The sequence below is a fragment of the Gallus gallus genome, chromosome 12 (genome assembly GCF_016699485.2).
Source record: "Gallus gallus isolate bGalGal1 chromosome 12, bGalGal1.mat.broiler.GRCg7b, whole genome shotgun sequence".
NCBI classification, from domain to species: Eukaryota; Metazoa; Chordata; class Aves; order Galliformes; family Phasianidae; genus Gallus; species Gallus gallus.
The window spans coordinates 17,676,197-17,703,452 of record NC_052543.1 but is presented as its reverse complement, the minus strand read 5'-3'; the positions used below and the strand labels follow the sequence as shown (position 1 = coordinate 17,703,452).

Here is a 27,256-nt window from a genome sequence, read left to right as displayed (position 1 = left end):
AAGCTTCTAGTGGAAATTTCCTGCTCAAGTACGAGTAGTGTTTTGTGGCCATGTATTGCAAACACACAACTCTACTTCAAGTCCTCTTGGGGATGCTGGCACCTTGTTTTGTGATGGAAATGTTTGCTTCAGCAGCAAGAAATTAGTTTTAGGGGAGCTTACTATGCACCACAAACCTTTCCAATACCGACTGTAAAGCTGGAAGAAACATGTCTCTTCTTTGATTTAAAGCACTTAAGTTGCTATATATTATTTATAATTTCCTCCTCAGCATGGAAGGTAACGCACCTAATACATGGCAATCAGTGCCTCCCCAGCATTTGAGAACTATAGCCGCATACGTTGCTGTGGTTTTCTTTTCTTTCTTTTTTTTTTTTTTTGAAACAATAAAATTTGATATACAATTGTTGCTAACTTCCTACAGGTACTGAGTTGGGACTTTTTAATGTCATAAAACCTGTGAAGCAGAGACTCATGGAATGTGAAACACTGAAATAGTGCCTCAGGAGCACCAAAGCAAAAGCTGGCTGATGGGGATGGGTTCTTTTTGGTGGTGTGGTGCCTGGAATTACAAATGCTGCAGGGTTTACATACATACACACAACTCTTAAAGAACTTGCAGAACTTTAAGAATTGCTGGTGTGGCAGTTCCTCCCTCTTGGGAGGAAGAAAATAAAAACGGTGGAGGAAGTGCTATTTCATAAAAATAAATGGTCTGATTTTCAACTCGTAATATTTACCTGAAGCTGGCTGCAGCGTTGTCAGAAGGACAAGCAACTTATTATAAACAGGCTGCAGAGCGTTTGCCTCTTGTTTAATCATTCAGATGCATAAGTGCTGCAGGAAATGGTTAGCATTCAGCCTGATTGTTCAGAGGCTGCTGGAGGAGACCCTTCAGACATGCAACAACTGTCTGAATCGAGGTGTTCGCCTAAAGAGCACCGTGGGAGTACACGGTGTAACAGAAGGCGCGAGTCAAGCAGTTGCTTCTGGACTTCCAAAACTTTTTATGAAGTGTCACATTTCTTTTAAGGCTGTGTGATACGCTGTGAGTAAATGACGACGTCAGAACTGAAACTCCTGCACACCTTGCAAAGCCAAAATTCAGTATATGCTGCAACCTTGACTTTCTTAATTGTTAAAATGAGCAAGAGGAAAGGCTTCCTTTAAAGACTTGCTTAAATTTTCTTAGGATTTATGTTTACTGCTTTTACAGCTTCAGCTGGTAGAAATTAGGCTGGTCTCTCATTACCTACCTCATTATTTATATGCTGTACAAAGTCTTATGAAAGTGCCAAAATTAGCACTGTCATCCTCTGTGTTGTCCGTATTACTGCAGCACGGAGCTGTGATACTCTCAAAAAATATACCTGTAGTGTCTTATTAGCACAGTCTCCTACTCTGTTTGACTCAGACCTGCATGCATACAAATTCATTATGTATATATTTGTCTCTTCCAAGAACGTATACATTTGGAGCATCAGCCGTTTAGAGACAGAACAACATAAATAAAGCAGTGAATTTTCTTCATTCTCTACCCCTTATGCTAATGAAAATTACTGATTTAAAAAAAATATATAATAAAAAAGACAGTTCCCCCAGCATTATTCACATTGCAGTAGACAGCACAATTCTGTACTTACAGATCTTAACAGTGAAATGTCTCAGGATCTTTACAATTTTCTGCAGAACTGTTTCAAGCTCTCAGCAAGGCACAGTGTTCATCGAGGCAGAACGGAGCCGTATGGAAGGTCTATGCAGCTGGGAGATAATGGAACTATTTTCCCAGCTGGGACTAGAAGCCTTTTATCCACTGAGCATTGCGTGTCTCTTCACTGGTATTAACCGTGAAATACACTGCTTTCCTGCTGCACTCGTGCTAGAACCCACACAATTAGTGCTTGAAGCAGATAAACAGGTACTACAGTGTATGCATATTCCTATCTGCAAATCTTGAATGTAGGAAAATTAGCTCTGTGCTGATCATCCTTCAAGCAAGCTGAGAGTGAAAGCACAGCTGTCATACTCGTAGCATGAAAGATTAAATGTGCTCTTGCTATTCTTTTCCTACAAATAGGAGCTCCTGTCAGGTAATCAGAAAACCTCCCTACTTGGAAATTGGGTCACCACTCAGTATTGGGTTTAGAACAGGAATAGAAATATTTTGTTTAGTCCTGGGTCACACGGTTGCTTCTTGAGCTCCATAATACGAAGCCCACCAGAAGGGAGCTGAGTCGCTGCTTCCCAACGCTGACTGTCATCTTCAAGCATTTAAATGCCCCTCATATTTTGCATATTCAAAAAAAAAAAAAAAAAAAAGTCTTGTTTGTTTGAAGTAGCACAGACATAAATCCTTATTACACACAAACTTCTTAGATTTCCGTTTTTCCTCTTGAGACTGCTTCAGCAGAGATCAAATGCGAAGCTCAGACAGGGAAATGACTTTCTGTTAGTAAGCAAAAGTTATTTGTATTCACGAGGGATGGAAGTGGAAAGAGCAGTTTTCAGAATGTTTCTGCCAAGAAAAGTGCAGTTGTGTCACAGGCATTGCTTCACCACATTTTAATGTAATCGTGGTGTAAATCCATTAGTTTGTAATGGGATTAATTGCATGCCTGTCTGAGCAGGGGCGAGTGGAGAGGAAGTGGAAGTCAGGTGGCAATAACACACAGCAGTACACAGACACCTTGAGCAGACAAAACATCTCAGTCTGCAGAAGAGGAGGTGCACACCTCTGTGTGATTCGGTTGGCATTCACCCCACCTGTAAGCTGGGTGCTGTCCCTTCTGCCACCATACCAATCCTTTCAGGCTACTGCTTCCCTCCATCCATGTGTTCTGGTCATGGAGGTGTGCAGTGGGTTTGTCTTTGGGATTGTGGCCAGCCCGTGCAAAGGCACTGCTGAGATGCACTGAGGTTGCTCTAACTGGACCTGGCTGTTGAGACAGCTTTGAAGACAGATGAAGTAATGCTAGGAGAGAAGTTAAAGATGTGTCTCCTAAAAGCAAAGGACTGGAGGGGGTTTCTTTAATTTGTCTGCACAGGAGGACGGTGCTTCAAGCCTGTTTCAAAAGATCTGGGTTTAACTCAACCCCTATGGAGAACTGCCCAGGAAATGCCTCAGATTCCTGGTCTTCCCTTTGTAAGATGGAGGCAACAGGTCCACAGGATCTCATGGGCTGTGCATACGTCCTTCACCAGCCCCAGGGGGACACGACTGGATCAGTCCCCTCTTGACCCAGAGCTCACATAGCCATCCTCCTGATTAACGCAACCAATCCTACACATCCATTGTGTGAGCATCTCAAATGACTTCACTGACAATTAATTAAGCCTTGCAGCACCTTCCAAAGTAGACAGGCATTGTAATTAGCAGTCCTATTTTTAATTAGGAATAAAATTTGAAATGGAATCTAAGTATTTCCTCATTATCTTTTTTTTTTAAATAACGAGAGTGCTTTTTGAAAGTTGCATCAAGAGTAAATAGACAATAACTGATTAACCCAAGCTTCTTGTCACTAGTTTTGAATGTTTATTAAAAATCTAATCTCATCTTTATATTAAAAAAAATTGTTTATGCATTGATTGTCTAATAAGACTGGTAACAGGGATTCTCAGTAGCTGGAGAAAAGAATGCTTTTAGAACTTTCTCATTTCCAATTGGGAATGGAAACAAAGATGTCCCCACTAAAGGCAGATGATTCATTTCAGGGTCTAATATTTTCACTTGGAAAATATTGTAACAAATACGTTTGAACTTTGAACTTCTGAAACTCTGAATTGTGTTCTTATTAAAACTTGGTTAGTTCTGATTTTCATTTTCTGAAACATATTATCATACATTGAAGATTATGCCTATATCTTTTAGAAATGACACAGCGAAGACAAAATTGAATATCAAAACAGTCTGTTCCTAAAGGTCAAGATAGAACATTTAAATGTTACCAAAATGTTGTATTTTTTGCCCAGTTTTCTTTCAGAACAAAATTTCATTGACATTGACATTTCATTTTGAACAATTACCATATTCTGGTAGGGAAAGCTGTCTGGTTTTATTTTTTTTATTTTTTATTTTTTTTAAATGCAGATCAAACAGAACTTTACCGGGTTTCCAGCAGTCAGAAGCCACTTGAACCTTTTCAACCATAAAACCTTCTTCTGTTGAGGTCTTGTTAATGTCAGAGCACGGGAAATTGTCACCCCAAAAGCTGGCGCTGGCTGATAATGAGCCAAAAGTTTCCAGGGCTCAATATGAACTGCACAAAGTCCTTGCGTACCTTTCAGGACACTGTTTTAGGCTAAAAATAACTCGGAGATAGGATCTGGTCTATAAACCTGACAGTGGATAGAATTGGGAGCATAAGCTGGAAGACAGAAGTGAATTAGCAGGAGTTGGGCCAAGGTGTCTCTTGCAAAAACTCTGCTGAGAAATGGCCAGGAAGACATTTTCTCCTCTGTTTTCTCTGTAAAAATAGGAGATGCCTTCAGATGATGCATGCTTTTTTTTCTTTTTTTTCCCTAAGCTGTCACTTTGCCTTTGAGAGATAGAGCTCTCCAGCTTACTGCTGACTTCTTGTGGCTGTGTCAGTTTTTCTATCTCTCCTTTAGACAGAGTAGATAAATCCAAGATGTCCTTAGCAACATTTTAAAGCAAGTTAGATCAAGGACTAATATGATCTAGACTGTTTCTCTTGTGCTCCAACAGCACCTTGTCCTTGAGCTAGTCCCTATGATCACAGAGGCAAAATTTAAGGACTAAGATGAAATTCCTTTGAACAAAGGAATGTGCATCCCATGAGGTGCTGTATTCAGGCAGTGCCTGAATACTGCTTTGAAACTCATATATTAAGCAACCTAAATTGCTCTTTGGCATTTACACTGTGCATTGGATTTTGGTTGCTGTAAAGTCTTTGATCATCTTTATGAATCCATAGGCGCTGCTTGAGTAAGTTTGAAAGTGAGTTCTGCAGGCCTTCTCCAGCAGCTGTTGCAGGGGCAATATTCCCAGTTCCGAGCCACCAACTATAAAGGTTTGCATGCAATTAGTGGCTCTACTGTAGGCATTCTTGAGATGCTGGAGAAAGCCCCTACCTGAAGCTTTGTGGAAATAGCATTTCTATGTACTACCAACAGTCACTTCCACTGCTCAGTCGTTAGAAGGGTCCTTGATAGCTGGCACTCTCCAAGGCAACATCAAGCACACCTGGGGGGCATTAGCAAGAATAGGAGGCCTGCACTGGGCACCAAATGAGGCATTGTCCAGCCTGGTGTGCAGAGCTGGGGAATTGAATGGTGGGGTGTGAATTGCTCTGCTTCAGCTGCCTCCACAGTACAGTTTTCTCTGTAGTCTTTCTAGATTTTACTTTTTTTTTTTTTTTTCTTTTGGAGGGCAAAGCTAAAGCAAAAGGGATTGGCAAGTTTAACGTAAGCAGTTTGAATGGGCTGGGTATATTTAGCTGCCTTTCCGCTGAGTGTAAAAAGACACAATTAAAAATATTGAGCTTATTGGCCTTTTTCACATCAGATCCATAGAAGAATCAAAACAGCCTACTTCAGCCCTTGTTTGTGTTCCACAAAACTCTTTGTTCTGTGTGAACTGTGGTCTTTGATTCCTGTATTTGGTGTGTTTTGTCCTCACCGTATTGCTGGTTGAGTGGTGACTCATATGTAGGCTCGGAAGGTGATCATGTTTTGGTAATGCAGGTTGTTCCAGATGCATGCACACGTGGGGAACCCTGAAAAAACACACCCCTGGACTCTTGTCTCTAACTCACTGCTAAGAGAATGAGGGAAAGAAACCACTCAGCAATGCTGTTCGTCCTCATGTTACAGCCCCACGTTCAGCTCAGTCTCCAGAATAAATGTGGAGGTTTAGTTGATGTTAATCCTTGCAGAATGCATGGCTTCCTAATGATCCTTCCAGAAAAGGTGACCTCTGGAGCTATGAATAATGCTCTCAGTAAAGCCTAAGTGGTTCCTATGCTTTCATTTGATCTGCATTATTCGCTGATGCCATTTTGCTTTTGCTACATGGCAAGGGATTTGAAAACTTTCTGTCCTCTGCAGATATCTGGTTCTGACTGGGGGTGGGAAATGCTCAAATCAATACCTGTGAGCTTATCTATAATGGAACTGGGAGCTCTTTCACCCCAGGAGTGAACTGTCAGGCTTGATTGGAGATAATTGGACAAGGAAATTCTAAAAGTATAAGCAAAACTAAACACGAAGGCTTTCACAAAAGTTACTTTTGATACAGCTGGTCGCGTTATCACGTGTGGCTCCTGTTTTGAAAACACAGCCAAGTGCATCCGCTGATGAACAGCTTTAGCTTTCAAGACAATTGGAGTATACTCAGTGGTACCTTTTAATGCCCTCAAAATGGGTTTGTGGCTAAATCTCACACGATTTTCTATTCGTAGTGTCCATTTTAGCAACTCGGGTGTTATTTCTTTTTAATTTCTTCAGGGTTCTGTGTCTGCGTTTTTGTGCTGTTTTTAGAAAACAATCATCTGAGACATTTTGAGATTTTTAGGGTTGTATTTGTGGTTGTGGCTTCTGGATGTGAAGTATCAGATAAGTGGGTCACTTTTCACATTGATTTTTGTTAAGGGAGAGAAAACGAGAAGAATGGAGTCTGGGAATTACAACGCAGTTTTGTTACTGAACCTCACAATTCTGCTAAACGGTCAGTGGATTAATGTCTGCCTGTGTTATGTATTGGAGAAGCCTCTGAAGGCATCAGTGGTTTCAAGTATGGGGTACTAGGTGTCACATAACAAGTATCAGCTGGAAGTAGTCATTTAGCTACGAGAGAGTGCAGGAAACCAGACAAATTTGCAGATCTTAGTGTAGCTGCACACTAGATGGCTTCATTCAAACATGGCTTTCTGCTATCTAACACTTGGTGTATTGTTCAGATGTTTCACAAAAGTGCTTGCAGATGTTTCCTGTCCCTCTGCAGCCCTGTCTCATTGGACTGACTGTGGTGCAAGCAGAAAGCCATCTCCTGGTGTCACTGCCTCTCCGTGTGACCCGTTTTATAGCACTTTCATGATGGGAAGTTTTTGCAGCTTCTGTAGCACCGGTGATTTCTGATTGTTTTAAACGCATTTGTCTTCCCATGTCTGTTCTTTCTTCCAGAAATGTCCAATGATTCTGATCTCATTTCTTTATTTCTGGAGTGAATGCAGAGCTTTTCCCAGATCTCTGCCAAATACAATGTCAGTAGGTAACAGTCTGTGCTATTCACTGGAGCCACACACAAATATCTTTTGACACTTCTAATAGACCTTCTTACCATGTCTTTATCATTCATTTTGCATTTCCTGTATTACATGTCATTATCACAATGTCTTTAAGGAATTTCTGCTCCGATGTTGTTACTTGTTGAATTAATAAAGAAGAGGGGAAGGATGTACTCTTCCTGCCAACCTGCATTAATTAGGAAGCCCTGCTCCGTTCCTTCCTTGGTAGTGGTTATGCCATGTTGGCTGTCTCTCACCAGTTCTGGCAGCTGAGCCCTTTTTCTAGGTAGAGAAAACAGTGTTGCATAGGAACCTGTTGTGTTGCCTTTAAATGTTAGCAAAGCCATCCTACTTGCTGATGAACCCAATTCAGTTAGCCAGGCATATCCAGACTAAGGCTTCCTATGTGTTTCTGCATTTGCTTTACTATATATTAAAGTGTAAAAAAAAAAAAAAAAAAAAAAAAAAAAGGAATAATATTAATTTGCATAAAGGATATGAAGGAAGATAATAGGGTTTCGATTTTCATGATTTAGAGGCTAAAGATTGCCGAAGAAGTGAAAATGGTCTGTAATGATATGCATGAATTGCAGCAAGGAAGGATCCATCACCAGAAAGACATTCACCCAAGCATCTGCTTACCTTCTCTCCATCTGGAGTGCAAGTGCAAGGAAGCAGATAATTGTTGATTAAGGAGACACAGGTTGGAGAATGCTAAAAATGAAACAGGGACAGTAATGTAGATTCACTCAAGCAGGTAAATGGCTCAGTGTTATAGCTAACACCAAAGTAGTTGGAGATTAAAAACTATATATGCTGTATCATAATCTCAGTTTATGCAGAGACAGAAGTAGATACGAAGTAGATTAAAAGCAGAAAATGTATTCATTTTTTTCTGTGTCATCTTTGGATCCTTTAAAAGCTTGAGTCTCTCAGTGTATTTCAGAAAATGCAGGGTATAAGCTTTAAAATATGTCCATCTTCATCTAAAAGAAGTAAGCAGACTTCTTTTTAAGAAGATGTATATAGTGGCAGTTCATATAAACTACAGTCAGATTAGATCAAACTGTGTTTGCTGTTACAAAGATGTAGCAGGAAAACCTCAAGTATTATTTCACTACTTCCTTATTACTCTGGTGCTTTGATTTGAAGCTTGGCATTGATGTCAGTCGTATTAGATCAGTGTAAAGGAATAATTAAACCGGCCCTGTGTTTATCCAGCCAGCCGCTTTCCACCAGGCTCACCAGGCCAGTGTTTGAGCATCTCTGACTTTATCACCATTTGATCTAATTCGAAATATAAACAGAGAGAGTCCTTGGTAAAACACTTGCTGTTATATTAGGTCTTCCTTTAGGTACCTACTATATAACATCCACTTATTAAAAACGTATACATGAGAATCGTGGATGGACTTTATAGATCTTGTTATACTGCAGAAAATGCAGTTATTTGGGGGCCTCAAAAACGACAAAACCTCACATAGGCTTTTACAGTGCTGAGAGACCTTATTTGAATTAAAACATTCTTTTTTTTCTGCATCCTTCTTTGTGCAACATTTGAGGACATTTTTCAGTTGGATTTTCTTTTTTTAATTTCAAACAGCAAATACAAAACATTCCTCTTCCTGTTTGTAGATAAAATTAATGAGAGAAATATCGTATCCAGACAGGGACTGTCTGTATAACATAACTTGCCAGGTGCTTTGTGTAGAAATACCCTTGTGTTTTGACATACTGATTTCTTATTTTCTGACAGTGGTATAATTTGCTTTAAGAATTGTTTCAGTCACTTCCCAAATATTTCTTATGCAGCACTGGGTAGAAATAATTGAATTCTGTAAAGTTATACCAACCTTTATTATGGGGAAAAACAGAGATCTTTATGTAATCCTATCAACTTCCCCTTCAAAGATCAGCTTAATTAAAACTACAGTCTCTTAAAACACACCATCACTTACATTTAGAATGAAATCATGTAGGTTAGTTTTTGTATCACACAAGATAATTTCTCATTGCTATTGCCTTGTAGAATTGTAATAAGAGGTACTGTAATCAAGGATCAGTCTGTCTTTCCTTTTTAAACCCTTCATATATTTCAGGGGTGCATATAAGCCTGCAAGGATAAATCTTGCAAAGGCAGCAGCTTAGTGAAGAACAAGTCTCAGCTCAGGAAGGGTTTTGTTGTTTTTTTGTTCATGGTCTTCTCAAAATGGCAGGGAAAACCGGTGGGAAGTTTGCTGTGGATGTCAACCAGCAGCGTGTTTGTTCTGCTGCTTAGGGTTGTTTACAGAATCCGCAGGGCTGATACAAATAGCAAAAGTTATAAAAAGCAGCACAGTAAGACAGTTTTTTGCTTTACTGGAGTCAGTTACAATTATATTTTTAGAAAGGGATTGAATCATCTGATTTTCATGGACTTTTTATAATGACTGTATTTATCCCATTCCCATTCTCAAATTATGCTCTTATTTGAATGGTTCATAGTAGTTTAATGCCTCACCACTCTTCCTGTAACACAGCCATTTGTGTAAATCCTTGTGTAGATGGTGCTCTCCACTATCCAAATCTTTCTGCATCTTTCCAACATGCAACGGATGGTGTCAGACTATTAAAAATAAATTATGCAGGCTTCATGCCACACAATCAAATCCCTGCTTGTTAAGCACTTACTGCTAGTGATCAACCTCCCTAAATTTCGGAAAGGTTATAGCTTAGCTGTGTTACCTGCATGAAATGAGTGCTTGTCTTGGGGGCTGTTGTGTATTTTTACCCAACAGAGAATGGTTCAGAACAAAGCCATTAGGTGAAGGCATTCACTCAGATTCGGGTGCTTCTTCCATAACAGGTGCAGGTGCAGCTGTGCAGCAAAGGATGCGTGAGGAGATGAGGAGCATTCCTTCCTTTTATAGGGTGTTGTATTCCTGGGATTGATTCTAGGCACCTCCTTTTGGTTTCAATGTTGAATGCTAAAATCCAGAGATTCACATCCTTTTTCATTTTACCTTCAGCCTATGCCGCTGTTATTATAAACACATGATTTAATGAAATGCTACCTTTTGGCAGGGTCAGCCCTGCACCTGGTCTACTAAAAAACACTGCAATTTCTGCGTGAAGTCACACAAAGTGTCACCTGCTCTTAAACCCAACAGTATTGATTTGAGTTATACCAGTGCAACTATTCCTTGACAAACCTTCCTGGTTCCACGTTCTCCTTACATAAGAAAGGACAAGAAGGATTTAACAAGATCACTTTCCATATATAGATTTATATATCAGGTTCATTTGTTCCCATCTCCTTAATACTATTTGTTTCAACTTGCTTGTGGCAACTGTTGCACCATTTTTTCTCATCTTGGTGCATAAACTGTATTGAAAAAGCAAACATCTCAAATTAACTTCCCAGTAGCTCGTTTTAATTTTGCTTTGTGCTGTGAGAGGGATGGTAACCTAAATCAGCCTGATTGCTATTTCAGCTGGTAAACAGCATATATTATCCACTACATATTACTGCTAATAGCTTGTACATAATCCTTCAGGCTATGTATATTCTTCTAACAATTAATTTACTAATACTATCCCTGCTGAAGTAACAGGAGATGTCTAAAGGTAGCAGGAAGAGGTAAAACAAGAGAGGGCACTGTGCAGCCTGTATACCAAAATCCCTCATTAAGAACACATCAGACTCCTGTAATTGAACTCAGGGGAAAATGATCACTCAGGCTACTGTTGGGTAAATTTCCTTACTTAAACTCTTGATCTTTATTTGTACTTTCTGATGTCTGGTGAAGAATGAAATTAAGAACTGCAGAAATAAAACAATCTCAAGAAAGGGAGTGTGGTTGCTGGGGCCTTTCACTAGCGAACCAGTCTTTAGACAAAGTGATTAGTAGCATGGCTTCAGGCGTGGTATGAGAAGGGCAAAGAAACGTTGTTAGTAATAGCAGCAGTTGTATGCTCAGGAAGAGAAACAAAGGTTGCAAAAGAAGAGCACTTGGAGGTGATGACTCCCAGAGGCTGCCCTGGCTGTAACAGCGAAGTGGACAAGGCACCCAGCTCTGTGTCCTGTGAGTCCCTGGCACAGGGTGAGCCACATCCCCTTACAGAGCCTCCTGTGCATAAATACCCATTGTTACTGCCGTAGTGGATTTACTCCTTTATCTCTAGTAATAAATGTCTATAATTTGGATTTCTGATTGAAATCTTGTTCTGGGAAAGCTGGAAGTGGCATCCAATCTGTTCTTCTCAACACTGCTAAGAACAGAAATAGCAGTGCTGGTGTTTGGTGTTGAGGACGGAGTATACAAAGTTAAAAACACAGATGGATAGTAATGATGAGCTAAAGAACAATGAGAATCAAAGAACAGTATCACAGAATCATTAAGGTTGGAAAAGATATCTAAGATCATCTAGTCCAACAGTCCACCTACCACCAATGTTGCCCACTAAACCATGTTACTTAGCTGTTGTGACAGCTGGTAATACTGGTGTAAAGTTGTTAGGTCATTTGCCGCAATCTAGAGTATGAAATAATGGAGGGAAGAAGTGTGTGTCGGTGTTACTGCTGTGCTTATGGAAATGGATTAATTATCCTGCTGGCTTCTGAGGAGCAGGTCCATTCAAATACCAGGTCAGCGATTAGTGCTATGCTGTACTGAAGGGAAAGCATCTCACTGCCATCTTTTGTGAGCACAGTGTGTGCCTGGGCTGCAGCTGCAACTAAACTAAGAGGACGTTTACATATCCTGAAGTGCTCCTCATGAATAGGTTTTATCATCCTCAGTCCCACAGGAAAAAAAGCCTCCAAATGTGTCTGTTGACACTGGCATGAAGCATGTTGTTGGAAATCAAACCCATTTGGTTTGATTTCCAGCCAGCCCAGTTACATTTATCACAGGACTTGACAAGGATGTCTCTTCTCCTTTCGTGAGCTCTGGCGTTCAGGTTGTCTGAAGCTGTCCTAGCCATAGAATAAAATGTCCCACTCTTGTGGTAGTTTGCTTTAGGTCTGTGGGCTTTGGGGAACGATCTGGCTGTAGGACATCAAACGTATCAGAAGCACAGCAGTGCTTGCTCTCATCTGCCATGAGCACCAGTGATGCTGCTTGAATAGAGGGGCTGCTGTGATGGGCAGGCTGGCTCTACTGATGGAGAGCTCCATCCTACTGATGGAGAGCTGCCATTTGTGCAACAGCAGTTTCTGAGGAAAAAAAAACAAGCCAGGGCATTCCTGGATTTCCAGAACTTGACGTGACTTCAGGTGCTGACAAATCTGAAGAACCCAGAATTATCCAGGTCAAAAAGGCAAAGAAAAAACCTATTTCTCCTGTGCTGCCTCGGCTTTCCAAATCTCAGTGCCGTTTGGGATCACTGATAACGGTGTGGTCTTAGAGAGGTCAAGACTGCTTGTGAAATGCTGATTAATAAACTGATTCATTGACTGATTAGATGTGAGGTTTTGATGTGGATTACAGTTAAGTATCAGTAGTAGCTGAAAGAAATTTATAGCACATACCATGTATCTCAGCCATAGTATCTAATGATATTTCAGTAATAAACCCTTCCTTTCAGGTGATAGCCCTCACCATTATAACAAAAGTTTAATCAGAGGATTAAAGATGCTTTTTTTTTTTTTTTGGTTTATAAGCTTTAATTCTTTTTCCCTCTGCAAACCTTAAAAAGAACTGCAAGAAATATAAATCTTAGGAAATGAAATTAAGCACCAATTTTAATTCCAATAAAATTACTGAGAGCATTCCACAGATTTTACACACGAGTATATCAAAACACTCTGTAAATGTATTTATCGTTACTACATTCTGAGAAATAGGGACCTGCTGCTTGTAGAAGGGCTCTGTGGGAGAAGGAAAAGACAAATCTGAATCTTCTGAAAAGGAGCTCGTTTCTTGACCCCACAGTTGTCTTTCCTTTCCAAACAAACCTGAAGCTTGCTTTAAACCGGAATATCCCTAGCCGGTTCCACTGCCCTGGAGAATCCTACTTACAAAGTCAGGCCAGATGGTGAACCAAGATATGGTTCACATCTTTGGGAGGCTTTTTTCCAAAGTGACGTGGACAAAGTGTAACCAATGCATGGGAATGTTTTCCCATGGTGGTTTGGGAGAGCTCCAGTCACAGTAAGTATCTCATATGTCAGCTGTGAGCACAGCATTTATTTTCTCCTACATTAAGATTAGAGCTGTTTAAAATCCTTGATGAATATTGAACACAACACTGAGTGAAGGTTACAATAAGTTTCAGTAAACAGTATTCTGTATACATTCAAGAGGTGATTTACGTACATTCTTGTATTTAGTCTAACTAAGCAAGATTTCTCTCAAAATAATGTTAAATAATGAAATGCTGATCAAAATGTCTATTGTAATGCAGAATAACCATCCTGTTAGCATAAATTGTGCACAGTGATGACTTTTGAGGACCATGGTAGATGAAAATCCATTTCGGGTATTTAATTACAAATCTAAATTTCCCTTTCTAAGGTTGTAGTATTATATAACTTTGTCACTTACCACTGAGTGCTATGGTACAAACTAAGAGGTGCTTTCTTCTGTACCTGAAATTATAAATGTCACCTATATGTTTGTTGTTCTTTGCTCTCTTTCATAGAATCATAGATTTGCCTTTCCTTCTCTCTCTCTTTTCTTTTTTTAATGCATTTCTGCTACAGGTCTTTTTCTGCATAAATAATTCATGGCTTCAAATGTAGTTATTGAAAACTTTTGCAATAGCATTTAATCCCCTCTATATCTTAAAGGAGATGTTTGATCTTTAGAAGGATTTCTTTCTTGAGAGAACTACAGCAGTGCTTAATTATTTCTGTTTAAAATCAAACAAGCTTCACAGGCAATATTTTTTGTTAACCTCAGTGGATTTACTTTTAATAGCATAAAGGAAGTGTGGATCATGATAAGAATCTAAAATTCTTCCATATTAATTCTTTTCTGACCTGCTTGTCTTCTCTAATCTTTGGTAAACGTTTCAAAAAGCATTCCTTAAGTTTCTTCCTCTGTAATATAGTAGACATTAATTTTTGCCCAGGTTTCAGGGATTTTTTCAACCATATTCTCACAGGTATTTAGGTTTCTGGTTGCTGTTCATGGCAGGAGTAACAATAACTATTTCAGTGTTGGAATATCCCATTTTCTATTAGATTACATACAAGACATTTTGCAGAGTATAGTTTATCCATCACTTGCTGTGTGCAATGATAGCTGAAAAATATTCAAATTCATCAAGTGATTTATGCATGAATTAGGCTTGAGAATATGCTGATTTTTGTCATTATAATTGAATGCCCTCCCTGGAAAATGAGGAGTTCATTGATCCCTTTCTGTGAAATCCTATCTCTGTTGACAACGTAGGCAACGTTTCTCCCTCTGTGTATTTAGGTTGAAATTCTCTCCTTGCTGTTGTTTTAAATTTAAAAAAAAAAGAGAGAAGAAGCCCTCACTTATTGACTGCTGTGCGATCATGATGTTGCCAGTCATTTTAAAAATCATGTCCCCTGTCTTTTAAAATAAGTAATAAATACCAGTGTACCATGTTGGTGATCACGGATGCCATTACTGCCGTGTATGGGAACAAAGCCAGAACATTGTGACTTGGGATTGATTCATTATATTCTTTTCTTTGTAAAAACATTTTATTCCTTTTTGTATTGTCCAAGTAATCAGAATAAAAACAAGTACAATACATTCCAAAAATCCAATTCTTAAGGGCCTCAAAAGCAGCTTCTTTCTCCCTGCTCACTCATTTCATTTCAATAAATCTTCCAAAAAAAAAAAAAAAAAAAAGAACCAACCCAAAATCTATTCAAAGAGACCAGAAAATCAGTAGCGTTTTATTTCAAACAAAGGAACAAAACAAAAACAGGCTGCAAGTGTGAATTTCCTTCTGCTTCCATTCTTCCTTTGTTTTGCTTTAGCTCTTTAAATGCACCTTTTCCTTGGGGGGGAAAAGAATCTATATTGTCCAATTGTCTTTCCATTAAAATCTACAACAAACCCCTACAGCTTTATAGAGGACCAAGATCAAGGTAGGCATATTTGTTCATGTATTGATCATTCCTGCTGGATATCATGCCTTTTCTCTGGGCTGATAATCTACCATCGCTTTCTGATCTGGTGATTTCTGCTCCCTGAAAGTTGTATGGCAGGAAGAGATTGCTGCTTTTTGTCTGTGTAATTGCTTTGAAGATTTAGGGCGAGATTTTAATCTCAGAAGGGCAATATATCTCAAAGAATCTCAGAAGAAGAAGAAAAAACATTGTTAATGGGTATGCAGGCAGGACCGCAGCAACATTTTCCATGTAACAAACAATGCATGACATATACCTGAGATTAGGGTCTGGCAGTTGTGAAATTTAGAGGGAAAACCCTACAGAGAGCTGTTACTAATTTCTGTGCCATCGGTCATAATCTCCTATAGGATAACTGTAATGCTTTCTTAATATCTTTATTCAAAGATCTGTAAACCCTTCTACACTTAAGTCCAGGTTGTACATTTAAGAGTACTTTTCTTCCTCCCCTCAAAAGAGAAAATTACCCTTTTCATACAGAGCAACACCTCAGTCACAGTGTGCACAGTGCCATGATCCCACCTGCATCTGAACAAAGTGGGAATTTAGTGGCCATGCATTTTTCAAGACCTATCAAAAGACCGTAACAAAATCCAGAACGTGCCCATGTCTGTAATTCCAAGAAATGATATTCTAATCTCACTAAAGTTCCTCCACATTTACTTGTATATAGCCAAGTGCAGAAGTACAAGCTGCTTGGGCCAGAACGTAACTTCAGAATCACTTGAAAGATTTGTGAGTGTATATTAGAATTTAATGTTTCAGTTCAGACTTTTTTCACTCTAACAGTCGTTCACAGAAAACTACTTTTCTTGGAGGGCTCGTTACCATGATCTGTCAACAAAACACACTACCTTGTCTTTTCTATTGATTACAGATTCAGTCAACTCTGTGTTCTGGGTAATGTGCTCCTAGTGTGCTGCTCAGGCTGAGGTGAAGTCCCTCAGGGTTGTGGTTCTTCACTGCAATAGATTGCAACCTGATATTTTTGCCTCAAAACATTTATATTGTCTACAGATAGGAGTTTTTTTCAATGCTGGCTTTGACATGTTGGGAAGAGTTGGGTCTTGGGTAGGTAATGAATGACACTGGTTTCCTGGCAGGTTTGGGTTTTTTCTGACTTGGAGAGGCTCTCTATGTATGTATATAAAATAATTATCACCAGCTTAGTTAAAGCAGGTAGCACACTTAGCACTGAGGCCCTATGTGACAGCTTCCGTGTGTTGCAGGAGACCTCTCCAGTAGCCAAGTCCTCTGTAAGACTCCTGGATAAGGCACTTCTGTGGCCATGCTGTAGCTGGCAGGACGCGCCAACAGCATTGCCCATCTCTTCAAGAAGAGCAGTCCTTCTGGTCAGTTCACTGACCAGATTCACCCGTGATATCACACAGTGTGTGAAACTGGGAACCTAATGAAAAAATAGATGCGATGCAACCCATGGTGTTAACAAGCCTGAGGAAAACTGATAAAAAATATTTGGAGGCTTCAGTGTGAATACAAAGGCTGATGATTTTTTTTGTTTTCAATTGTTGCTACTGAATACAGACTGTGTTTGAAGATCTGAAACTTTCATTTGAGGAAAAAGTTGCCTTCTTGTTCTTTTCCTCATGCTGTGTTGACATGTTTTCATCAACTACATCGTATTACCTCTTCTACATTAAAGGCTAATCACAGACTTGGAGTCTGCAGTTACCAGCTACAAATAGAACGATTTCTCCCTGTGAGACCACAGCATTCCTCAAGCAATTTTCCACCTTTATGCAGGCTTTTTTGTTTTGTTTCATGAGGGGTTTTTGTTTGTTTCTTACCATCTGCCTTGCAATTAAGTTATTTAAAAGCACCCGCATCAAAGAAGTGTTCTGGTTCTCTACAAACAGACATCACTACTGCAGTGCAGTAGTGACAAAAATAATCTACCCAGTTCCATAGCTCATTATGATTAAATAAATAGTTTCCCTAGTATTTCTTACTGGCAATTACAAAACCATATCAAAAAAAAAAAAAAAAAAACCCACATTTTCAAAATGTGTAAAGAAAACCATTCTTCTTCAGAGAAAACCCAGCTAGAGGATGAAAATCAGATCAGAAGCATCCATCTTCTATTTATATATACATAAATTCTATATAGACAAGTTATAAAGTTGCTGGAGATTTTCATTTTTCTTGTGTTTTTAGAATACGTTGAATACATTCCCTGTATGAAAATCATAATGGTATGATCCAATACCTATATTACATTCATATTTTTAATGTAAAAATGTATGTGTTGCTTCAATGCTCCTTCTAGTCTTTAGGTTTTATGGAGTGTGGAGAACAGGTACAGTTGAAGAAAGGGATGGAAGATTAGGGCTGAAGAGCAGCTCTGAAACAGCTAGTACTTCACATTAGTTGTTGTTAAGAGTGTTGTAGGGATGAGCTTCAAAGGATACAATATTTAAACAACAAGGCTATACTGAATGTAATGGCAGAGGGGAAAAAAAAAGCATGGATTAGAGGAGCCATTTAAAAATAAACAGCAGCTTTGGCAATTTTCCCACTTCCGTTTTTTTTCACTATGCAATAATGAAGGGAGAAAGAAGGCAAAAGACTTTAAAGAAGACAACTTCTATCAGGAGGAATGCAATTATAGTGGAATGAGAAGACATGGAGGAAAAGGAAATGCATAGAATCCAACATCTCAGGAAAAATATTTGCAAAGGTGAAAATGTTCACAGTGGTCTCCATGACATGGCAATGAAGAACCTGTACAAAAAGTGACCAGAGCTTGCAAGTAATTGGAGGTAATGTTTCATTGCCCAGACAGGTGATTACCTTTGTGCTGCTCAGAGTGGCCTCCCCAAACAATCTGAAACCAAGCTGAGAAAATGGGATTTTCTGTTGTCTTCCTCTGTGACCTCTACTGTCAACTTAACAAGAAAGTAAATAAATCATGGTGTGTTTGCTTTATTCAAAGAGCAATGCTTGCCTTTGACATGTTTTCTTTTATTTCCATGGCTTGTGGTTTACATTCTTAGGAGAAAAAAATAAAAAAAACCAACACTGCAGGAATTTTGCAAGTTGCATTTCTCTTATTGGAGACCACAGAGGCATGCTCTTCTGGCTGCCCCAGCACAGAGGCAACGAGAGGAGCAGGGGATGGTTTTGAACCTTATATTCAATCATTAGATGGTCTCCGTGGATATCAAATTAGGTCTCTGTCTCAATCTTAAACAAGTTTTGAACCAAGAGGCAGACCTCCAAAAATAGTTGCTAGCTTGTTCCTCTGTGTTGCAACATACTTCTTAGGTGAGTGACACCAAAATTGCCTTTCACTTTGAAATTTGTTTTGGAATTTTAGTGTTCCTCTGTTTTCAGACTTGACGTGTCCCTAGATTCATTTACACAAAACTGTAGAATTTCCCCTCTGATTTATCTAAAAGAGCAAAGGAATTGTTTCCCACAATCACTTTCTGCTATGCAGTGATTAAAATGTCTCCTATCCTTCTGCAAGGCCAGCACACGGGCCATTTGAGACTTATAGCAAAATTTCAGTCTTAGAAATCCTTTAAAAGTCCTTACCATTTATATATTTGGCTGTATTTTTCTGTTCCTCGTTTCAAAAACTTCAAGTGTCACCTTCACTCCCAGGTGTGAATTCAGTGATGTGCAAGGCAGAGCCAACGCACAGCAAATGCACTGCAGTGCCCCATCCATTGCCCTGTGATTAAAACCTGGGATGGTAAAATCCTACTAGGCATTACCACTGTGTCACTTCTGTATGGAAATCACCTTTTTCTTCACCTTTGCAGTTGCTGAAATGAGATCAGTGCATGGCAATGCGGCGTGCAGTGCTGGGAGCAAGGTGCAGAGTGGTCCAGCTGTGTGGGTGGGCCCCGAGGAAATGAGCCAGCTGGAATCGCCATTCCTGGGGATCACAAGAAAGGTTTTCTGATTTATCACCAGTACTTGATATACTAATCTCATTTATGCTTTCATTCCAGTGATTGAAAGTAACCAAATTTGAATTAATTGTTAAGTTTTGAGAGGATCAGGCTAATTGTTTTCAAAGCAGTGTCAGAAGGAAACATCTCAGCTGTGGCAATCACTTTGTTCCTGTGCGTGGTGGTTGTCTTAGAAACTTCCCGAGATGAGACTCTGACGTAGATGAAGGATGTTGCGTTTTGAAGAGATCCTTGAAAGATCACAGGTGTCATCTTCCAACTCTTCTCATCTAACATCACTTCACAATGAATTTTTCCCATATTGTTTTCTTTTTGGATATCTCCTTTGTACACCAGGCCTGAACTGAAGCTGAGTTCAGTCAGTAGAAAGGCTTGTACTGATTTCAGCAGACTGCTTCTCCAGAGGAAAGAAGAGCCCTCACCTGTGAGCGCTGCAGCCATCAGGTGGTGCATCTCATGTCCTGCCCCATCAGCCACTGCCTCCATAATGTGTATGTCCAGAAAGCCACGCAGCCTTGCCGTGGCTCACTGCTGGACTCATCGTATTCTTCTCCAGCATTAAGGAATGAAGTTATTCTTCAGGGGAGACCTCCAAGGCTGCATTTGTTGTAAGAGCTAGCAGCATGGAATTCAAAGCACAAAATTAAAGGAAACAATTATAATTCACCAGGAAAAAAAAAAAAAAAAGTAAAAAAAAAAAAAAGCCTTTTTATAGAAAAAGCAAATATTCAGAGTGAGCTCTCTGGTGCTACTACACTGCTGTCTCATGTAACATACAATTTAATAGGCAGGTGTTAATGAGCAACATCTTGAAGGCTGAGCTATTCTCTGAAGATAATAGCTGCTTCAGAGATAAAACCTTTTAACCTGAACAGAGTGAAAAAGCTTAGATCTTGAGTGTATGTGTAGCTGCATCCTGTCTAGGGAAGAATAAACCCAGACAGCAGCCCACAGTGGAAAGCTTAACAAATTTATGTAATAAATGTTACATATTATATCATGTAAAACTAAGAAGTGTCTGGGAGACTGAACATCATAATTGTGCCAAAGGTATTAATGGATCAAGTTGTTCATTTCCTACCAGGGAATCTCAAAACATCAGAACAATTACAACTGATCTGTGTAGGCTGGGTTGTTTCATTTTTCCTTTTGAGGGTGTTTTTTGATTCAAAACATGTAAAGATGTTTTTCACGTAACACCTTTAAAAATGATCCACCCCGAATCCCCTACTCATGTCACTGCATCAGAGCTTGTGCAGGCAGGGCAGCAGTCACAATGCAGCACAGAAAGCAGCTGTGACAGGCAGAGAAAAAATATAATCAGCATGAAAAATGGCTGTAGTTTGTTAGTAAAACTGCTGTTGCTAACCTAAAGTATTATCTTTTTATTCCTGTTTTTAGGTGGGTTTCTTTTTATGACCCCCTTTACTAATCTCAGTTTTCTGAAGAAATATTGAACAGCCTTGCCCTTAGTAATAAGAGGTAATGACTCCCAGCTACGTAGTCTGCAATTCTGACGGGTTCTCAAGAGATTCATCAACTTCTCAAGTTCTGTTTGCCTGGGCCATCACCACTGTGCCTGAGCTCATCCTAGGGGAAAATCCTGCCTTTATATCAAAAAATCTTAAAGCAGGAATATTGAATGTTGAAGTTCTGCCTGACCAAAGGGTTAATAAAATACACTGCACCATAGAGGCAGAAGACAAGTTTGCAGGCAGTGTTCAGAGTGCAAAGCTGTCTTTCCTCCATGATAATAGAACAAACAAGGTGGTTTTCAGCACAACTAATTGTCAGAGATAAGAAACAAATGTCAAGAAGGGAGGTGAATCTGGCACCCAGCACATGCAGAACATGTTAAACACCTTACCTGCGTCAGGAGCTGAGATGCTTTTTAGCGCAAATGAGATCAGAACAGAGAGATTAAGCCTCATTTGCTTAGGGAAGAACTGTGGATGTGTTTTGTATCTGAAATACTCAAAGTCAAACGTGAAGTGCAATAATAGACCAAAAAGAAAGGTTCAATCCAGTTTCCCCATAGAATTTGCCTGTTTGGGAAGGAGTTTTTTACCCAGTGCCAGAAACAAAGAGAAGCATAAATCAGAGGGCTGTGTAAATAAAGCATTCACAAATGTATGTTTTCTATCATTAGCCAAACCACTCACTGTAAGTATTCCTGGGAGTACCATTTTACCACAGCCTAAGCACTGTATTTGTACTACACAATCCTGCAATAAGTACTTATTAAAGTCAACTATACAATGTATTAAGTGGAAACCATTTATAAATATAATCTGAGAGTTAAATGCTATTAGTCATTTTGAAAGTATTGATAGAGCCTCTTACTAGAAAGATTAGAGATATTAGTTATCCAGCCACTTGCACAGGAATCAAAGTGCACAATGGAACAGAATTAGCACTGCTATGCTCAGTAAAACCTTTACTACTGGCAACATTCACCTGCACGTTGGATGGCAGCTTTTGAGTCAGCGATTGTGTTATGCACGTGGACCAACCCCAGGTACAGTTGTTTTATCTACTCAGTTTAGAACCTTCAATCTTACTGTAGGTGGGCTTCTGATGCAGATGCTGTCTATAAGTGAGAAAGAAGTTGGTTCCCAGCTAGACTGCCCTTTTCACCCATTAGTCATTTTAAAGGGGCTTAAAGTATATAGGTTATATTTGTACATAAAAAATTTCACAGTTCTCCCACATGATGGGAAAACTGAAGTCAGAGTCTCTCCATGTGGCCTCAATGAAAGCTTGAAAGAAAATGTAGATATTGGCACATCTCAGGGGGTACACAGCAAGGTTTAAATATTATCATTGAGCAATGTGGAAACTGAAAATAATTCCAGGTTTTTTATTGTGATGATTCTGTCTCTTCCAAAGCCAGCTGCTGGCAGTTGGCTTTGGCAGGGTGAGGAAGACAGCATTTTCCTCTGCAGAACTTTTCTTCAAATGTAATGATGAGAAACAAACAGTTAAAATAAAAGCTACAAGAAAGCACAGCGAGACAGAGAACAGTTCAGGAAACAGCAATTCCCCGTGGACTATGAAATGAAAAAGGCTTACTAATTCATAAACTATAGGTGTCTGTGCTTTAAAAGAGAAAACTTATGAGACCCGTACTTCATTTTTTCCCTTTTATTAACCATACGATGTGCTGTAGGCATGTAATTTCTTCAGTCTGGAATTCATCTGATTCCTCAGCCCTGTCTTACAATAGCTTTCAGCACCTTGAGATAAGAGCAGTGTCCAGGGACAGGCTCTGCTGGCCAGGGCTCACATCTGGGGAGAGAAAAGGCATCTCATCTTCCATAGGGCTGCAGTGAGGAAGGGGCTGGAGGCAGCAACATGTGGAAACGGAGCTCTGATGGAGGGTGAAGGAAGCGAATTTCCCTCGATGCTCTACCACTTAGTTATTCTTAAAAGAGCTGCTGTTATTGTTGCCATTATTATACTGGTTGTGATAGATTGCTATCTGACTATGACTTTGGACCTAGCCAGTGAAGTGCTCTCCATTCACGTGGACCCTCTGTATCCTGTGGATAGGGTTTGAAATTTGAAAAAAAAAGCATGTGGAGTATAGGAAGTGTTGTTATCACCTTTTTACAGACAGGGACACAGAAATAAGTGCAGAGAGAATACAGGAAAACGTGGTAGCAACATGAATCAACTTTGAGTCTCCTGGGCCATAGTCTTGATGCTTTTTCTCTGACAGTTCAAAATGTATAAAATTTGCTAGTGATGATTTCCAAGAGGAGGGATTATTCTTTACCTGCCATGTTATTAAATTCTTTCATAATCATCACTGCCACAGAGCAGAAGCTTGCTAATATGTCCTTAGTCTGACCAGCTGTAGCAGTTCTTAGGTTTCTTAGTATTGCTGAAGGTTGACAACATCAGAAATAAGATTTTTCTCCTGTTTGAACTGTTATTAATTTTTAACTGTGGCTTTCAAATGAACCATATGATGAGATTATAAGCTCTTGTGATTAATTATTAGAATTCCGCTTTCTACTTTGTGTCTGAAATACAATCATACAGTGCCATATTGCTGCTAAAGAGGAATGGCCAAGAACAGCTACAGGTGATGGCTCAGTTCCTCAGCAGGTGATTTATGAAGCCTTCTAGACAACGTAGTGTGAGCAGTAAAAAAAAAGAAGCTCTCCAGGGAATAGTAAAGCCAGAGCAGAGAGTGGAGAATTGAAAGATGCAGTAAAGAAAGATTATTTCACTTAATTATGCTTTTCAGTTCAAGGACTGATTCTCTCCACTGATGGCAAGACACATCATAGTGAAGGGAGAGAGGGACACACAGAATCATAGAGGTTGGAGAAGCCCTGTAAGATCATCAAGCCCAACTGTTACATGGCACCTGCTGTTTCTCACAGATATGTCTTTAAAAGAATATACAGATAGGACTCATCAAAGTACCTACAAGACTTCTTGGCTTCCTAAGTATCTTTTTATCCAGATAGTTTAGAACTGTCTACATGCACAGAAAATACCTGACAGTGCAAAGCTCTTTAGTTCAGCAGGTAAAGCTGCAGCAGGAGGTGTCTGAAAGCTGCAGCTGTGTACAGTCAGATTGGAAAGGAAGCAATTAGCCCTGGCGGTGTGGACAGGCAGCACATCAAGTTTACTGCAGAATGGAGAATGGTAAAATTTGGTGTGTTTTAAAAATTTTTACATCACGACCAGTGTTTTTTGGAAAGGAAACCTGTATCTGGGATGAGGTGGGAGCTGAGTGTGCCTGCCCACCTATGAAGGTCCTAAGGACTTTGCTTTATGGCTTCAGACCTCTCAGTCAGGGAAACTGTTCCCCGAACAAGCAATTCCCAATCCAGCCTGCTGTGTGTATGCACCAATTTCTACAGATGTGATATAAAATTGAGTCTTGGGCAAACTGTATGGCAAAACAGTTTAAACAATAAGTTAAACAACTGCATTTCCAATTAGAAATATTTTTGAGTATTTTCATGCATTGTCTTACATGATTGAGCATTGCTGTGACATTTAAAACCGTTGGTGTGTGGTGCTTGTAGGAATTTGCTAGTTAAATGCAAATTGAGACCTTCAGGCTGAATTGTAACTAATTATTCAAAGTAATACTTTTAGTAGGTGAGAGTAAATTATATGAAAACTAAAGCCTGGATCTGATATCTAAATTTTATGCAATATGAGTATTGCTCTCAGAGACTTCTGTGAATATAAATTTAGAGCGCAAAATACTGCTGGATCTGTCATAATTGCACTGTGATGGTTTTGCAGTAATAATATTACGTTCCTATTGCTAATGGGAACAACAGATGGGTTTCAGCTGGTCAGACTGGACACACGTAGCATCTACCTGGCAAACAGGGAGTGAATTGTATGAGCAGTGCTGTACTGGGGAGGGAAGGAAGCAGTGTTGATCCTTACTTTATGGGACTGAATCAGTCTCTAAATGCTGTCAAAGATGTTTGCAAGTGTGACCTAATCCTGGCATACCAAGGTATGGACAAGCATCTCACTATGAGGAGCAGCTGTGACTTGAAATGCAACTTTAAAGTAACTTTAAGATTGCTATGGACTCTCACAATTTTGAACTCGACCTTCAGTAAGTACATAATCTTCAGCACTTATTTTCACTCCATGAACTGCAGTCACCTTTCCGGTGGCCCACAGACTCATGGCCCAGTGGTTTTGAACAGCTAAGAGAAAACAGCAGAAACTGGGCTGAAGTCACCAAGTGTCAAAACCTGGTGAAATTTAACTGAATTTAATCAGGGAATAAAAAAAAAAAAAGAAAAAAGAATTAATATTCCCAAAGACTTTAACATTTCTAACTCCCCTAGCTGGAAAGACAACCCTAGAAGTTTTAATATGCCCCTGACAAATATTCAAAGACACACACTTCACTCTGAACTTTGCAGTTACAGAGTTTAGAAATTCTTTACTTTTACATAAGCTAAGGAAAGTTAAGGTTTTTTTTCGTGTATGTATATATAGAACTGGAAGCAGGGCTTTTTCTAGGAAGACACAAGCCAATGTTTGTGTGTCAATGGCAAAGGCAGGTTGAGTCTAATTACAAGAGAAATTTTAGTGTTTTCCATATGAAATCCTTGTAGGTTTTTTTGTTGTTGTTGTTTGGTTGGTTGGTTTGTTTTACAATATTGCAAAGCTGAGGGAGAAAATGCACTGACATAATCTGATTTCCTATCAGGAGCTGTCTTGCAATTTTAGTAAAACAACATCTTCTAATCTAAGTAAGTCATTGATATGATAAAAATTATGCTTAATAAGATAAGACTTCATTTTGCATTGAAGACTCCCCTATCACATCAGGGAATTGTAGTCTCACCATCTCTCTCCAGAAGTCTTACAATTTAAATAAGTTTAGGCTAAGTAAAACAAGATATGCTTAATGATTTTACAGCTGTTTCAGTCCGGCAGCATTAGTGTTATTAGTCAGTCACTCAACACTCAGGTAGTGCTCTCACTTAGTATTTCCCATGCCTGACAAATGGGGGATGTACTGTGATGCGTGAGTTTGCTATGGGGATACCACCAGCTTTTTCCTGGTCTGGGTATAGGAAATCATTTCCTTCAGACATGTAGTCTTCCATTTCCATGTTTTCTCTTTGACGAGGAGCTGGGACCATATGCTTTGGAAGGAAGGTGGTGTCTGCAACATGCCAATTTGGGATGGCAGCCACTCCATCTTCATTCATAATTGTTAGATAGGTGGCTCTAAACACAGATGCATGAGGCTTCATGTCGCTTGTCAAATTTTCTAGCTAAATATGCTCAAAATAAATGCCTATTGCTTTATTAAAATCTAGATAGACAGAAGCACATCGTGATATATCCTCAATGCTTTTGTTAACCGTGTTGGTGACCAGCTTTTAGGATCTGTCTGTTTTTGTTATTGATAACATTCATGGCAATTAATTTCATACACTGCATGGAGAAAATTCCTTTTTGTCCACTTCGATTGTGTCACTTTTCAGTGGTCGCCTGTTGGTCCGATATGAGACAATGAGAACATTTTTGCTGCCATTCATTCCTGTTATAAGATGGACGGTCCTGCTTTTTGAAATATGGTATTAATTCCTATCACAGCGCAGAAGTTGTTTCTGTAACTGAAGAGGAAATGTCAACGAGTGGGCAGCACACCTTTATTCCATGCATCTGCCTAATTAGTTAGCACCATTTCCCAGAAATTTGCCCATAATGAAAATATTTGTAATGGTTTATCGTATATCTCCTAAACATACACTGAATATGATTCCCATTGGAGGTACCTGTAAATACACTGTCGGAAGGTGATGAAGGATCCCATGCTGTACTTGTGCTACGCTGACCTGCAGGACCAAAGCACACAGGAGGGTTTGAGAAATCGCCCCACAGCCGTTCCCTGGCTCCTTCCCTGCTGTAGGTAGCTGTCAAACTAAGCTGCTGAGAATTGCGAAGGGTATATCACGTTACAGAAATGAGATGGGAGATGGTAGTCGCTCTGTCAGACAAATAAGTCATAATTCCTCCAAGAGAAAGGAGTCTAAGAATAACTCAGAGCTGAGAGAGGGAAATGCTAATGAGTTTAAATCAAAGCTTATTTGCATGCAAGAACGCAAACTCTTTAAGTATTAGCTGTGTAAGCTGTACAATAACCTCTTGGAGACACTGCTAATGTGTTTGGTTTCAGCAAAGACGCTGGGCTGACAGCTCTGGAGCCCGACGGGCTGTTTGCTCAGCGCGGAGATGTGCAGCAGTCGTGGTGCAGGATGCGTCCTGCGGTGCCAGGGCTCTGCTGCACCCCAGGGCTGGGCACCTCCAAGCTGCATTGCACTCCCAACCATGTTTATCGTAAATAAGCCCGGTGTCTGCTGCTTGTTTACCCTTGTATTCTGTCTTCCTGCCTTGGTATGCATTTTTAATTAGATGCACTCCAGTTCTTTCCCTGCTTGCTCACACTTTAATTTGGGAAGCAG

At 39.6% G+C, this 27,256-nt stretch overlaps 1 protein-coding gene and 1 long non-coding RNA gene across 11 annotated transcripts in view; one reads left to right on the top strand and one right to left on the bottom strand.

Annotated features, from left to right (window-relative positions):
* Positions 1-2,007, bottom strand: part of CNTN6 (contactin 6) — a 132,557-nt gene extending 130,550 nt beyond the window's left edge. For both annotated transcript variants that reach the window (XM_004944703.5, XM_015293209.4), the window contains exon 1: positions 1,644-2,007. The gene's annotated coding sequence lies outside the window, so the exon portion shown is untranslated. The remainder of the gene's footprint in view (positions 1-1,643) is intronic.
* Positions 1-27,256, top strand: part of LOC107054409 — a 176,912-nt gene that overhangs the window by 975 nt on the left and 148,681 nt on the right. The window lies entirely within an intron of this gene.